Genomic DNA, 17,776 nt, shown 5'->3' on the forward strand with positions numbered 1-17,776 from the left:
ATGTTCACAGTTAAAAAGTAAAACTTAAGCACCGATTTTAACTTGGCACTTACACACCAAAAATAATATCAAGACATAAAGAAAAAAATGTATCCGAAGATGATGATAGCAAACAAAGCATGAATCCCTGTGCAATGATTAAAAATGTATGAGTGAATAACTCTTGCAATACAAATTAATCATCATTTGCTATAAACAAGCTGTAAAAGCAGAATATTTTACTGTAATTGACAGATGAAAGTAATTTAAAGCTACAAGCATGGATTGTTACTTCAGTTTTCAAAACATGAATTCAAAGCTCATAAAAAGTCCTGGGATGACAGCTCTGAAGACTTATGTCTTCCTTATTTATTAGCAAAACTGGTTCACACAGGAAACTACTTAAATTTTCCCTCACTGCCCTGCCAATGTCCCTCAAGAACAGGAAAGAGGCACAGCCACTAAGTTGAGGACTGTCATTCTTCATTCCCATTCAATCCTTGACCTTCTGGTGACTGTCAACAAGACTGCCAATTGTGATGTGCATACCTGTTCACTAGGAATAGACTGTGGCATCAGATCACTTCACAAAGGTCACCATCCCCAAACCATTTTCAGATAATATCCTCCAGTCAGTACTGTCCTGTCTAGATTTGTTATGGTGACCTAGATGTGAAAGGTTCTCTCCATTTTTATTTCTACTCAGCCACTGCCGTTAGTATTTCTTCAGTTGCAAATGAGATAGAGACAAGTCCCTTAACAAAATCAGGTACTTCTAGCACCAAAGTGTGTTCTGTAGAGATACCTCACCCAAGGTAGCCTGTATACATAGCCTGTATGTGTTCCAGAGCAGAGGTTCCCAAACTTTTCTTATTGTGGACTCCATTCCAGATCTATCAGCTGCCCACATGCCCCTGCCCTTCTCACCACTGACATTTTGTGTGGTGTTCTTAACACCACCTGTTTGTAGCCATCTGTCCATAGTTCACTGTTATGTACAGGTATAGGTATAGTATGACTTATAGAACCGGAAAAAACCCAAACCCTGACAGAGCATGTCTTCACTAGCAACGCGGCAGCGTTTTCACGTGTGTAGTTGCGGCACCAGTGCTGGGAGAGAGCTCTCCCAATGCTATAAAAAACCCCACCGCCACAGAGGAAGTGGCTCCCAGTGCTGGTGCACTGTCTACACTGCCACTTTACAGCGCTGAAACTTGCTGCGCTCGGGGTGGAGGTGTTTTTTCACACCCCTGAGCGACAAAGTTGCGGTGCTGTAAAGTGGCAGTGTAGACCAGGCCTAAGTTCTGAGCTCAGTTAGACTGGACAGTTGCTGGGCAACTGAACCCATGGTGTACGGGGATTGGAGGCGAATGCCTCTGTGTGTCTGTGTTCTCACTGGTACATCTTGAAGTAAATTAACTACTATATTTTATATAACCAATTCCCACAGTTTTAAAGCTTCATCTGGAGTAGTCTATTATGGAAATGGAATGAATAAAATCCCCCGTTACACAATTTCTCTCTTGTACCCCCCCAGAGATGTCTCACATATCCCTAAGGCTACACATGCCACAGTTTGGGAACCCCTGTTCTAGAGAAGCTGTCACAGCTCAGCAAATGCTAGGGAAGGCATGGGCTACACAGAATGAGAAAAACAAACAGACCAAAACTTGTATGTGTCTTTGTTAAACCTGCATCTAGTGCATCAATGACAGCAAAGCTGCTGCTGCAACTACAGTTCCCAAGAAAACATAGTTTTAAAGCAGCAACCCCATTGGCTCAAGCGTATTCCTTGTGTAACACCACTTAAATGAATTAACCTACAGGAAGAACAGGTATGGTCCATTGTGTCCTTGAATTATGATTCATTGGGTTGGTAGTTTACTCCTTCTGTGTAAATAAGAAACATCTTATAGTTGTAGCATCAATTTCATTAGGAGTAGGAGGCTACTTTGGAGATTACTTTATTTTCCTATTATTTATGCCTTGCTCCATGGCAGCATTCCACTTGATGAGTTGTTTGTTGTGAGAGAAGGCACGCATATAAAGTAGGTTACTTTATAGGACAGCTGCAACACTCTCAGTCTGTTCTCTTTCCACCATTTACAATGCTTCATGCTTCTAACTTTGACAGTGAATCCCATTTCTGAAAAGGAACCTACATGTGTAGTAAAGTTAAGTGATACCTCAATGCACCCAATTAAAAAACAAAATCTGTAAATCATAGCCTCAAACCTCATGTCTTTCACTCTGTCTCCTGCAAAAAATAAATTAAAAAAACCCCAACTTTGCAGAACTACACGATAAAAGAACAAGTACAGCCACAGCTGTTCTGAAAGGATAGAGATTATCTGAGAAGTGATAGAGGGCAGAGTTCCAATTTTTAAAAAAATTAAAGGAGGGATAACAAACCACCTTCATTTTTCTCCCCAAAGTCAAACCAAAGTCAAAGTCTGAAATGCAGTGGTTAAATTCTTTGGTGTTATTTTTTGTGCATCTGCATTTCCAGGGCTATTTCTGTACCATTCTATTGTGTGTATAATAATTTTGATTCCAAGACCTATAAAAGAACACGTTCCCTGCCCTGAAGCGTTCACAATCACCATGTAGCCAAATGTGCTAAAAGCGTGAGCCAAAGACAGTGGGAGTTTATTTATGCAGTTCAGAGTTTGTTTATGCAGATGTCTTGATAGTTATGATGGATTTTTTTTTAATTGTTCAAGGACGGGGAAGTGTGCAGAATAGGTGTGATGGGAATGAGGGTCTGTGAGAGCAAGAGAGATTGGAGGAATAGAGGTTGGCAGAAGAGGAGTGGTAGGGAGGGATCAGACATCAGGAAAATTATTGCAGTGGGGATGAAGACCCTCTTAGAACAATAATCAAGGACGGATGTAACTACCTCACGCTGCATTTTTTATTAAAACACATGCCAAGCAGTATATTAATAGTACCTTATGCCATTTGAGTGGGTGTGGGGTTGAAGACCTTGTAGTATGATTCAGAACTACCCTTCCCTGGGAAATCCTTTATAAATTTCAGCCATTTGGTGCAATCAGTCCATTCGAAAGGCAAACAATATGCTCTTCATGAATAGTTTTATAAGTGTCAGAGATATAATCCTTTCTAGCTGGGATGATTTAGCAGCTTCCAAAGGGGCTTGACTCCATCAGAAGTAAGGAAATCATCCCAATCTTCCCTTCAATTTGATGGATAAATTTTAATAAGGGGCCCCTGAGAGCTTTCAAAAACATCCCTCCAGCACATCAATTACATGAAGCATCTGATCCTGCAAACCTTTTCTTACAGGAATGGTGTTTATTCATGTAAGTTGTCCATCGAAGTAAATGGTTGTGAAGGTGCTTATCACCTCTCAGGATCAGGTCCTTGATTAGTAATATGAAATATAAAACTGTTTTGATTTGCTACTAGGGCTTGTGCTGGTTGTATCTGGGGGGCTGTGGCTGTAGTTTTTTAAGAAAATAGATACGTCTCTGACACCTAATATTGCACATGAAAGCCCCATTTAAGAATAATTCCATTTTCTGATCTGGCACCTACAGGCTGTATCTGTCTTTCTACCCACACCTTATCCCTACTTTCTTCATCTGAAGTGTTCCGCTGTGGGACTCATTAGTAGCAAACTGATTAACAAATAATGTGCTACAAGTGGAAAAATATATTACTGAGCAAAACAAGAGTTGGTTGCTGCAGCATCCTGAGTGCCTGGCTCCAAGCTCGGATGACTCATAAAAGCAGAGCTTTTCATTATTATTTTAACATCTTTCAGCTCTTAATTTTAATTTAAAACTGCATCTGCTCTCATTTCAGTTATGAATTCAGTGAGGTAACAGAGTTTTTTATTTTGTAGAAGGTGGAAAAGGAAGACTTTTGCCTGAATTTTGACCAAGTATAAAACTAATTTGACTTTTTTTCCTTTAAGTGTTTTTTCCTTTAACTGTTGTCATGCATACAGTGCTCATAACCATATGCCATCTGGCTTACTATGTCAAATAGATGTATTATTTGCATAGCAATTCTGCATAGAAACCTCAATCAGAATTGGACACCTTATATTGCTAGTCATTGTACAATCACACAGGCATATTCCTGCCCCCCAAAATTTTCAGTTTATTTTGAAACAAGATGCAATGAATGAGTGTAACAAACAATGGGGGAGAAGTACAGGGGTAATGGTTATGAAAGCACAGTTACATAGGCGAGCTGTGCACAAACTGAAGGTTCACAATTATTTGAAGCTTTTAAAAATAAATGTTCATTGCGCCCAACTGCCCTTTTAATTTAGCCATCAGTAATGATTGCAGTAGGTGACTAGGTGTCACTGCAGAAGAGCATACTGTGGAGGTAGCCAAAGGATGGAAGAGTAGCATCCTTGTAGATCAATTCCAGGATGGGCATTTCACACATAAGGGACAGCATGGAAGAAAGCGGGTTATCTTTGTGGGAGACCCATAGGTGCTGGAGCTAGGGGTGCTGTCGTGCCCCCTGTCTTGAAGTCGTTTCCATCATATACAGAGTTTACAGTTTGGTTCCATGGCTCTCAGCACCCCCGATATTCAAATTGTTCCAGCACCCCTGGGGAAGACTGATGAAGTAAAGAGACAGGAGGGTCAGGGTGATGAAGGGACTTGAAGGTGAAGACAGGATTCTTGACTTTGATGTGGTAAAAAATGGGCAGCCAATGTAGGGATTCAAGGAGAGGAGGGGTGATGTGATCGGAAGGAAGTGAAAACTTATCACCAACATTGTGAATGGATTGCATAGGGGCAATGTGGATGTTAGGGAGGCCATTGAAGAGGTTACTTCAAGCAAGATGGGAGATAAAGGGTGCCTGAACAAAAGGGAAGCCAAAGGAAGATGAGAAAGAATTGTACATTCTTTGTGATATATTAAACACTTACCCTATTGCATTATGGAACGCCAGTTCCCAGCTTACTCCATAGATATCTTCTATCCCCATTTCCCCTTTTTTTCCCCACTTCTTATCTCTTCTTTTGCAGGTAGAGTGCTGCTCCCTCAGCTGCTGTCTTCAGTCTCTTTTCTTTGGAATATTGTAGTTTACTCAACTTCTCTACCCTCTTCATTACTTTTTGAAAGAACCAAACTATCAAGTGCACGTGTGCTATTTGTCCTAAGGTGCTATGGGATTTAGTAAGAAAAAAGTGGAAAGCCCTTACCCAAGCTTGATTCTTGTCCTGAGAACATTCCTTTGGCTCGTGTTCCTTGAGTATAAAAGATGTCATTACAGAATTCCCCACAGTTCTCCTTTCAGTTCTCCCAGTGCAACCCTTTTGAGTGCATGAGATACTGAGAATTTGTCATTGTAATTCTAAAGCTGACAAAATAGTAGAACTTTATAGCTTCCTTAATTAACACCACATTTTAAAGTCTATTTTAAGCTGTCTTCCTTCAGTATGAACCATTTGATCAGTTTCCAAAAATGCAACCTAGTCATATTTGATTGCATGTTGGCACCTGTAATTAACTTAGGTGTTAGCAGTGATACCAAATGTTATATAATTTAAAAAGAACTGATTGGTGAACCCATACACAAAGAGCAACAGTTTAAATATATCATCCAGAACATTTTAAATTTGTGATCAACTAATTTTTATTTCTTGCTTTTATTTCCTCCTCCAGGCAATTTAGCCAGGTCAACTTAAACAGATGTGAAATATGATGTGAGTTAATGTACTTTCCTGCAAAACTACCATTCACAGTTATGTTATATTTTATATTTTATTTGAAAAGAATAAAGCCTTCATACCTGAGGTCTATCTAAAAGACTTACTTTGAATTTTCAGTTGGTTATTGGGATGAGTCTAAAATTTTCAAGTCACTTTATAAATAGTGCCACACAAGAAGCTTAAGAAAAATCAGTTGGAATTATAGTTATGGATTCATGAGACCTCTGGCATTTCCTGCTTCCAGCAAGACTGGAATTAATGCCACAACTGCTTTTGTTGTATTTTGACACTTCCAGTTTTAGTCCTGGTTGGAGCTAGGATGTGCTTTGTGTGAGCAAATGTCAATAGTATCAGAAAGGAAAAAATAGCTCACCTTTCTGGAAATTTCAAGTTCTTGGTTAAGTTTGAACAAACATTTTGAATGACCCTTATCTAAAGGAGTTTGCCCATCCCAAATGCAACCTTTATTGTTCTATGGGTTTCTGAATCCCTGGTGAACTAGTAGAATGGACTGTGCATCACAGGATATTTTATTTTTGCCAAATTTCACAGAAGTGAAGTTTATAGATGAATGCCGGCCTTAAACTTAGGCAAAGCAAGAATTCACTTCATCTGCTTTATGAAACATAAGCCTTCCAACTCAGCGACTGACCAATGGGATCTTGATGGAGGACAGTTTGCCACCAGACTCCCAATTCCTCTCTTCTCCTCCCTTCCCAATGTATTGTCTGGCATCTGAATCTGAGTTGAAAGAGTCATGCCCTGAGTTCCCCTTCTGGAAATTTTGAACTATGCTCTAGTTTGAACAGAGCCCTGCAGATCATAAGATCATTTTTTATTACAGATATTGCTTAGCTGTATTTTTCATCAGTCTTCACTAAGGGTATATTTGGTAGCTGGTAGGTTTGTCTACTGATGATTGTTCCATTATATGTTGAATAGCAATTGAGTGATGTTTAAGTGGCAAAAATACATCAATCATATCTTACTTCTGGTTTTGATCCTGAGGTACTCAGAAGTTGTGGTGAAATAAATGGCGGTGTAACTGGTTTTAAGTGGTTTCGTAACTTGCATCAAGTTGGAACAAGTGGTACATTAGAGGAGGCCAAACATGTGCCAAGTCCAGCCATGTGCAGAGGTTACTGAAAGTTATGAAACACACTTCCCTGCTTTTCCAGCCTGTAAGCTGACAGCAGCCCCTCCACTGAAACACTATGTAATTTGGGAAGAGACGTGTGACCATCCAGAGAGATATGCAGCTTACTTCTCCTGTAAATCCACACAATTTGGGCTGCAATTCAAAGATGTAGTGGTAAAAAAAAAAAAATGTGGGTAAACTAAGCTCAACTCTATATTCCTCAAATGAGAAGTGGATAAACAATGCATGTTTACCCTCGACTATGCTACTGCTGCAGTTCTCCGTGGAAGTTAATGTTCTCTCCCACAGCATTCACTTAGAACTTCACTTTCAACCCAAGGGAGCCAGCCATGCTGCTAGAAGGGATTGGTGATCTGCAATAAAGTTTTGTGGTCGTGAGTTCCACAGATTAATTATGCATTGGGCCCAAAAGTATTTTCTTTTATCTTTTTTCTTTTTTTTTTAACTTTTAATTTCAGTGTCTTATTCCTTGCTCTTGAGAGAATTAACAGGAATGCCCAATCTTCGACAGTCTGTTGATTAATATTATACCCTTTTGGACAGCTGACAAGTTTCCCTTTAGAAGTGGCTGTATTTCATTGGTAGGTAAAGTGATTCCTGTGTGTGCACGTGCGAGAGAGAGAGAGAGAGAGAGAAAGAAAGGTTATACTATATATTTCTGGAGATGGAGGAATGTGTAAGTATCCATGTATTTGTCCCTGTGCTCTCCCCTCTCTTTCCTTCCCTTCTCTTACCCATCTTCGTCATCCTATTTCTTCTTCCTCTTTTCTCCTCCCCTTTCATCCTCTTTCCCAACTCTCCCTTTCCTTTCATTGTACTACTTTATTCTCACACACACACACACACACACACACACACACCTTTTTCCCCCTTGGTAAATTTCCAATGATTTTTTCCAACCATTTTCTTAAAGCTGCTAGCCCAGGCTGCCTTCCTGTCTTGCAAAGTCAGCACATCCTGTGTGTGATTTGCAGAGGCACTGACTTAGCAGAGCTATGGAGCAATAGCAGAGGCATTGCCCCAAGAGAATTCAAAACATGTCTATTATTTCCACCGGGACCATCTTGTTAACAAGATGCCAAGTCTCAAGGAGACAGAACAATGAAGTACAACAAGGTGTGCATTAGTAAACTGTTTGGCACAGGATAAGGCATCACAGAATACACAATACTCACTGCCCTCTTAAGATAGAAACACTTGAGACAATTATTCTATAAAGTCTCCATAAGGTACTTTGTGAATTATCTTAGGGGGAAAAACCTAGAGCTTCATTGAATTGAATCCTATGAAGAGTAGTTTTTGAAGATCCCAAACACTAATGTACATGACCGTGGCTATTACATATTAGTAGTTGGTTACTTGGGGGCAATAAGTGCAGTGACTATTTGTAAAGGAGGCTGGGGGCTGGTAGGAATAGATATTTGCTGATTTGCCAAGGGAAGTAATTACCTTGGAGCCAGCCCCCCTTATGTAACACAAAATGTGTGGTGTGTAAAGAGAGACATTTTAAAAGGGTTTCTATTAAGAGCTTTAATTCAACTACATGAGATGTGATTCTAGGATATTGAGTGACCGCATATTCAGAAAATGAAACAAAGCATCGGAGAAATATATCATCAGGACATTCTAAGTGGCTGAACATATAGGTCTGGGTACAATTCCCTAGCAAATTTGAAGACCTAATAATCCCTTATCTGAGTGCTTGATACACCAGAAACATGGATCATACTGGTGTGCAGAATGCAAAGCATTTTTGTCCATAGAGTGTCATCTTTAAAAATCAAACAAAACTTTCATCTCCATTTATCATTTCAGCTGTAGATGAGACTTTCCCTACCATGCTTTCATCTGTTATGATACTGGTGCCTTTTAAAAGAAATCAGCATTCTTAGTAGCAATAAACAGATTAAAATGAAGAAGCTGTAAATTTTTGGCAGTGATTAATTTTGGCACAGTATTTATCCCCATAATAAGGCCCTGTATGTACTGCTGTTCTAATAAGGTTTGATTATAATGTGCCTCCTCTTATTAGGAAACTATAACTGATCTGTAACACATTCATTCTGCACTAAGATTTGGCAAACATAGTCTGAGTTCAGCGCACATTATCATGATAGATTTCCAGAAATGAAAGAGTTTGTATCTTTTTAATAGAAGGGGGAGAGGGTCAGGGAGGGGCAGGATTTCAGGTTTTAAAATGCTTCGTTCTCCCTGTATACTCCAACCCCGGTGTGGCATTTTAAAAAGAGTGACATTTTGTAAACAGAAAAGGTGAAGTGATGAAGTGATGCTCTAGCTCACGAAAGCTTATGCTCAAATAAATTGGTTAGTCTCTAAGGTACCACAAGTACTCCTTTTCTTTTTGCGAATACAGACTAACACGGCTGTTACTCTGAAACCTGTCATTCTGTAAACAGTTGTTCAAAGGAGATTGTAATGTCCATTAAATAAAATCTACCCATTTTGCAAACGTGCAGAATTCCTTTTTAAAATGTTAAACTTGCAATAGGTTATAACAGCTTCAAAGTTCAATACTCTTGCTTATTGAGAAATTTATTTTCCTTTCCAACTACTAGTAATAATACATGGTACTTACAGATTGTGTTTCACCTTTCAGGCACTTAATTAACCTGTAAATTACAGCAAGGATGGGGAAACTGAGGAAAAGACAATTATTCTAAATGACTTGTCCAAAGCCACTGTGACAGTCAATGTCGGAGGCCTTGCTTACATACAAATTTGCACCATTGGAACTAAATGTGTTTTTAAACTGATCTTAACTGATGCAGGTTTGTGTGTAGACGCTCCTCTTTTGGTTTGAAAGGCTTATTTCAATTTAATTTAATTCATTGTTTTTACAGGATTAATTTAAATGGAAATAATTGCCTTTTAAACCAAAATAACCATGTCTGTAGTCCACAGAGGAATTCTCAGATAGGATCAGATGACAGGTCCATCTACTGCAGTATCTGGCCTCTGACAGTGGACACAACGGATGCGTCAGAGGAAAGTGTGAGAATCCTACTGTCGGCAGAAGTGGGAGAATCTGCCGCACACTTTTAGGTCTCCTAAGGCATGAAGTTGAATATCTCTTCCAAAATGTTTGTTAGTGTTAACTATTCTAACACTTGATATTCTTGTTATTCATATAAATGCCAATCTGTTTTTTTTTAAATTTTGCTAAATTCTTGGCCTTCATGACTTCCTGTGGCAGTTAGCCTACAGTCTATTTACATGTTGTATGAAAAAATTCCCCTTAATCTGGTTTGAATTTGTCACCACTTCCTTGTTCATCAGTAGTTGTCATTCTGAAGGTAGGTCTATATTTATGACAACATGTCACATACATGCGCTGTACACCCAGCTACCATGGGCATAAATAGCAGTGAAAGGCTCCAGCAATGAAGAAAGGCTCTGACAGGGAGACAAAGTGGGGAAAGGCTCTGGCAGCTGCCCCATGCTGAAGCCTTTCCATGCTGCCTCCTCCTGCTAGAATCTCTCTTCACTGCCAGAGCCTTTCACTGTGGTGTGTAGCTACACGTGTAGAGCCTGTACTCTGCACACCCCAATAAGTGTAGCCTGAGAGCACCAACATAAATGCCGGTTGTGGTGTGGGGAGGGTTACATGGTCACTATTTGTTATGCACTAGATTGAAACCAACTTCACAGGGGCCAATATGCTGATTATATTTCCTGATAGTAAAATCATTTTAGGTTAAAATTAATGTCTCTCTTTTTGAAGCTACTGTATCATCTACTAAGGAGAAAGAAAATTACATGTTACAATAGCTGTTATTCCAGTCAAATCCTCACTCATGAGTGTATAGTGCAGAATTCAAGCAAACTGGATTTTTGATTTAACAAGTCAATGATTCTATTATTAGATAATAAAATTAATTAGTGTGATCAATTTCTGATCTTACTCCACTTAAGTTTGATCTTTTAAAGGTGTGTGTGTGGGGGGAGGGAGTGTATGCTGCTCGTATCTAAAGTCATTATCGGTTAAATTTTTAACCATTGTATTTCTAATACAGTGCTTGGTGAAACACATAGGATGCTGTCCACCCTAATCTTCAGTGCCATCTGCATACAGTATATGAAGAAGTCTGTCTTTTTCTTCATTTGCTCAGTGAGATAATTTGACTAATAACCTTCGTACAGTTCAGGGACTTCATTGCTTTATGAATACAGTTTCTGGACATCATAGATTTAAAGTAAGATGTATAACTGCAGTAGTGCCCCAGGACAATATTTTCTCATTAATGGACTTCTTAATGATTGTCATTGAAGGGACCCTAATAGTATCAGAAGTAAACGTTGTCATATCCCTCTCTCTCTGTCATACTGATATGGAGATGCATCATTAATTCCCACAGACAGGTTCACAGAACTATGCAAATTGATGCACTCTTATTAGAAGACAATGTCTGAAATGTTGTTCATTATCAATTTAATATTTCAAGTTCCTGTTCCCAATTAGTAGGATCCAAGGGTGGAAAAATTTGAATTGAAACAGTATTACAGATTGTACAAATGAGGCCAAATTCCTTCAGTGAGTTTATCTCCACTGAATTTCAGCCCCATTGTATATCCATGCATTTTATTGGGATCATCTTCAGAGCTCAAGTAAAAGTAATGTAACCACCCCAAATACATGTTAATGAAACCTTTATGCTTTGTTTCATATTTTATATATGCAGAAAGAGAGAGAGTGTGTGAGTGAGGATTTGGGAGTTGAATGAATAATTTAAAACAAAGGGCCAAATTCTGATACCCTTATACAAGCTGTCAAGGTTCCTTCCCCACTCTGAACTCTAGGGTACAGATGTGGGGACCTGCATGAAAAACCCCCCAAGCTTATTTTTACCAGCTTAGGTTAAAACTTCCTCAAGGTACAAACTATTTTATCTTTTGCCCTTGGACTTTATTGCTGCCACCACCAAGCATCTAATAAATATACAACAGGGAAAGAGCCTGCTTGGAAACATCTTTCCCCCCAAAAAATCCTCCCAAACCCTACACCCCCTTTCCTAGGGAAGGCTTGATAAAAATCCTCACCAATTTGCATAGGTGAACACAGACCCAAACCCATGGATCTTAAGAACAATGAAAAAGCAATCAGGTCCTTAAAAGAAGAATTTTAATTGAAGAAAAAGTAAAAGAATAACCTCTGTAAAATCAGGATGGTAAATACTTTACAGGGTAATCAGATTCAAAACATAGAGAATCCCTCTAGGCAAAACCTTAAGTTACAAAAAGACACAAAAACAGGAATATACATTCCATTCAGCACAACTTATTTTATCAGCCATTTAAACAAAACAGAATCTAACGCATATCTAACTAGATTGCTTATTAGACCTTTACAGGAGTTCTAACCTGCATTCCTGCTCTGGTCCAGGTGAAAAACAACACACAGACAGAGAGAACCCTTTGTTCACCCCCACCCACTCCAGCTTTGAAAGTATCTTGTCTCCTCATTGGTCATTTTGGTCAGGTGCCAGCGAGGTTATCTTTAGCTTCTTAACCCTTTACAGGTGAAAGGGTTTTTTCCTCTGGCCAGGCAGGATTTAAAGGTGGTTAGCCTTCCCTTTATATTTATGACACACGCTTAGTAGTAAATTACTCCACAGCTATCCCATTGACTTCAGTAGTTCTACTCATGGTGTAATGTAATATTGAAAGTGAGAAGTAAGTATTATCAGAGTCCAAATTCATAATTTAGGGCCAGATTCTTTTTCTTAATGGAATATCTGCTCATTCTGAAATGTTGTGCTCTAAGAATCTGATCATGAATTCATGTTTTAAATTAGGCATATATGACAGCTTGTATTGTTTTTATCCCCAGAATGGACAAGCTTGCAGCCACTGGAAGCATAAATATTTGCATATGAAAATTAAAAATCTGGTGTCTGTATACTACTCAATGTAAATGATGATTTTCTTGAAGCAATAGCAAACACTTAATGCTATGCCACTTGCAAGTGGCAAACATTATTAAGAATGAAAAATGGTTGCCATTATAGCATGTATTTTCAGATGCTCATAATTTTTTTGAAATATTTACCTTCTGGGTTTAATCTTCACTGTTCTTGGGATAAGCCCAAAATTGAGTTTTCTGAAACTGGAGTTGTATTGGGGGGATATTGCTACTGTTTTGGACACACACCAATAACTCAACATCTATGCCTATGAAAATGTAATCTAATGGTTAGATTGTGACTTTGGGCACAGAGCTCTGCAAGGGATGGTGCCTAAGCTGCATCCCAAGAGTAGCGCTGCTAGGCATTGTAATTTAGAGACAACTCTCTTGTTTCCTCCTTGCTTCAATGGGATTGGCAAGGTAGTAATTTACTGCAGTAAATTTTACAACACCCTCTCCTACGTCAGACTCGCTGCATCGGCTAGCGATTGGGAAGACAGGGGTAATGAAGTCGAGGATCCACCTACCTCTTCCAGAGATGGAGTAAGCAGGCATGTAATGCCTTTTTATACCTAAAATGCTGGACCAAAGGTTCAGCTAGCATGGAAGAGACTTCCTGCCTTGAAGCATGAATTACTTCAATGTCACTGGGTTTCTGCAAAAAATGATCCTCCCTCCATCCCTGCATAGCAGGTAGAAAGTGAAGATCCAGTGCTGTAATAAAAGAAGAAATTATATGTACTGTAACTGCACTGTGGCTGGGCAAAGTGGCTTGTGCCAGTGAAACTTCCTCAAGTTTTGACACCAACTTTTTACAAAGTTCTATTCCATTAATCTCTCTCCCTACTCCTCTTTTTCTTTTTCTTTTTCTCCCCCGTCCCTTCCCCCCCCCCCCCACATTAGTGTTTTCTCAACCTCAATCGAAGCAAAAAGGCCAGAAAGGTATTCTTAGGGTATTTCCAGCTAGAATAGAAAAAAAGACTAACTGTAAATCCCAAAAGAAAGTCTGTTCTTTTGGGAATCCCGGTCCAGTTTTCTGCACATCCAAGAGTTTTATGTTGTTCATCAAGGCTACAAACATCTGAGCTTCTGAGTATTTAATTGCATATCCAAACTGAAATGAACCTTTTTCAGCCTTCTTACACTGGGCCATTTCTACTATAAAAGGCCATTTTATTCTTTAAAATCCACCCATGGGTTGTGGAGGGGAAATTATGTTCCCTCTCCTGAAATCTTACCCCCACCTCTGGCTTTGTGATTGTTGCAGCCCTTTGAGTTTTTTTCTGAATATCCTAAAGATAATAATAATAATCTTCACCCGCTGTGCTCTATCTGGCTGTTAAATTTTGTAGGACTTTGCAGTTTTTGACAATCTGGGTTGCATGCTGAAACTTCTGTACCAATTGCCTGGTTTGCTGTGAAAACTTGGTGAGGTGAAACATTAACATTTTTTGTGCTGTTAACTCTTCTTTGCATAAAGAGTTCTTGTGCTCTCCTTCAGATTTTATGTGCAGACTGGACACAAATATTCCACCTGTTCTGCTCAGCCCTTCTGACATGCTCCTTGCCTGCTTTTAATTTCCCCTAAGGAAGTCACTTTGTATTCCCATTCTGAGGTTCTGATTCTAATAATACCAGCCCATCCAGAGCTCTGGCCCCCCCAAGCAATATTTTACTGCACACATCATCATCTCTCAACATTTGGCGTTTCTAATTAGTATGCAGCACAAGTATGGTGCCTCTGTACAACCTTTGATACATCAAAAACTGGATTATCAATATTCAGTCAACAACCTCATTTGTCCAAATGTCGGACCTCCTCCCTGGCAGATTAGGGTTAAAAAAAGTCTCTGCATAAGTAAATGGAGTTAAAATTGCATATTCTCCCTTTAAATAAAAATTAAATCAGTCTGCTATTCATGTAATCTTAAATACTATTCTTTAGTAACAATGAAAAAGTGTAGTGGCAGATGTAATATTACAAAGTGTTAGTTTTCATTAGAAGTCTCCTTTTTTGGTATCCATTGAACAGCTAATATGGTATTTCACTGGGAAAGTGAGGGAATAGTAGGTAAGATCTGCTCACACCTTTTGGTATTCGAATTCAAACTTGCTGACTCTGCTGCTTCACTTTGTAACTTTTATTTAAGTGGGTTTTAGAACATCTAAAGGAGGCTGTTTCCCAGCATCCACATTTTTAGCACACTAGCTGCTGTGTAGCTTTCCAAATCACCTTGCCATGTCTTGCTTAGTTGCCTTTCCACATTAAAAATCATAAAACTTCCCTTTGAATAGACACAAGAACAGTTATCTTGCAGTTTTCCATAGAACTGTCTATTCCAGTTCACTACCTTAACCAAACAGACTTTTGACTGGACCTAGATTTGCCTCAGATTTCCCATTGTCTTGGTTTTGGAAATTAAAATATCAGTTATTCAAAAGATCTAGCAATGTTACTTCACGTTACATAAAAATAAAGTTTAACACCACATCCTCTGAAAGGGAAGTCACTGTGGAAAAAGTTTCCAGGCCAAGATTTTCAGAGCAACTAGTGATTTTGGGTGCCCATCTTGAGATACTTCAAAAGGGTCCTGATTTGCATTGATTGGGAGCACTGCTAAAGAGATATCATCTAGTAGCTGCCTCTTTGAAAACTGCCTGCTTTGATGCTCTGGGTATCAGACAGAGATCCCTCAGCTCCTGGACATTCTCTGATGTATTTCTAAATACCATTGTCCACTCCCCTTTAATCACTGCCCGATGATGACTTGGTATATGCTGTGTGCACAATCTCTCATGCAAAGCCAAAAAGAGCTCAGTTCCGATCATATCAAACCATAGGGCCCCATGTAATTCCAGCCAAAATATCAAGCCATTGAAATTAATGTAGTTCTGGCCATATCATCAACGCTAAAGCTTCCTATTAGGTTTACCTCCTAGATTCATCTGTTACTCCAGCAGCACTCCGTGCACTTTGTCAGTAACTAAGAGCTCTGCCAGCAACTCCATAATCCAACCTGTTCTTAATAGTTTATAATTTAGTGGTGAAAATTTGCTTTTTCTCAAGCTGCAGAGTTATTTTCAGTTAATTATATATTGACAAAAAACATATATTGGCATAAAGAGACCATATTTTTCAGGCATAAACATGAGCCATATTTTTTTTGTATTGTCTGAATCTTGTAGTACTTTATTTTTCCACCTTAAAGTTGCGTTATCATATGTATGTGTGCATTAGCCAAGAGAAATATACATTATTCTCTATATGCAATTTTTTTCTGGTTATGAAAGTATAGCAAATGGAAAGTTACATTAAGCTACTTTGTTCCTCCTGGTATAACTGAAAACATCCAGCAATTATTTCATACTGTGCTTTACTTCCTCTTGTTACTTTGGAAATAAATTCAAAGAGAGATTTAGTTCTGAAAACTCCCCATTGGCATACACAATGAGCCAAATGCACCCATTACTTAACTCCTATGACTTTAGTCAAGGTGCAGCAGGACCATGTTTAGGTCTATGATGTTTCTTTTTAAAACCATTATATTTTCATGATAAGAAGTCAATAACAGATTGTTCAAATTGACAGTGTAATGCCGTAAAGAGGAAAGGGAGGGGGGATAAAAGCAATTTAGGAGCTTGTCAAAGCCTTTTAAATATCCTGGGAAATTAAGAGAACAGGCTAAAGAACAGCTAGACAGCTTTAATAGCCCAGGAATCCTGCAATTAAAGATGAGCTTGTTGGAATATAAATGTCTTATACATAAAGCAGTTAAGTAAAAAACTATACATGATATTACCTTTGGAAGCTATAGAATCAGACACTGAGGCCCAGATCCTCAAAGGACCTAAGTCCCATTCAGAGTTAGCACCCAAATACCTTTGAAGATCTGGGTCTAAATCTTCACCAGAACCAGAGAGATTATTTTATGTCAAATCTCCCTTTCTTTTTCAAAGGGTGGATCATAAACCCTCTGAAATCAATGGGAGCCAATAGTCAAACTTAATGGTCCTAATTATTCAGACAATAGCAGTTTTAACATCACTTTTAAAGAAACTGTATTTTTTATCCTTCAGAAATAATCTACTATATAGCAGAGAACAAGATGGAGATTGTCATCCACTGCCATGGCCATAGGTCTTACATAAAAAGCTTTAGTTTCTCCTTCCTTGCCTATATTCCTGTTGCTCTGTGGGGAAATATGGGCACTTGGGCATCATTTTAGCAAAGTATTTAAGCACATGCTTATCTTTAAACACATGAGGAGATCTACTGAAGTCAATGTGATAATGTGCGTTTTTAATGTTAGGTATTTACCTAAGTGTTCTGCTGAACTGGGGCCTTATTCCCTAGGTACAGTTGTTCAAGTAACTTTTATGTTTCTAGGCTGTTCCCATGACTTTCTCCTTATCTGAATTAGACACAGATCTTAAAACTAAAGTTCAGCAGAGTACTGAAAAATTGGAGCCAATGGCGTAGTTTTCAGAAGTAGCCTTACAAAGTTTGACAGTTTGCATAGGGATTTTATTTCATTTTAACACAACCACCAGTAATTTAAATTAATTTACCTAGTGAATTAACTTCTGTTTTTTTTCTAGTGACATGAGACTATGAATGTTACAAGCTTTAAAGACTATTTTTCATAACTTCAACTTGCAAATCAGTATACTTAGTAACTCGCGAGAGAGTCTTGAAACTCCCAGTATGAGTTTTAAATTGGATTATTTATGTCCAAATTATTCATTAAATCTTCAACAGATCTTGCCTTTCCTCTCCCCAAGAGAGTTGTTTGAAAATTAACTAGATCTAAAGTAGATTTGATTAGACCCAGTCAAGATTCAATGGCCTGTTTTGCTTTAAAAAACAAGTACACTCATTGATGCTAGTTATAAAGGACCAGCAGAAGACAATGTTTCAACTGATTTAACAGTATCTACTCTGGAGTACAAAGGGGAAAGGAAAACCAGGAATCCCTGTGCCAATTTTTTCAACTTAATAGGCCCCTGGAC

This window comes from Lepidochelys kempii, chromosome 7 (assembly GCF_965140265.1).
Source record: "Lepidochelys kempii isolate rLepKem1 chromosome 7, rLepKem1.hap2, whole genome shotgun sequence".
NCBI lineage: Eukaryota > Metazoa > Chordata > Testudines > Cheloniidae > Lepidochelys > Lepidochelys kempii.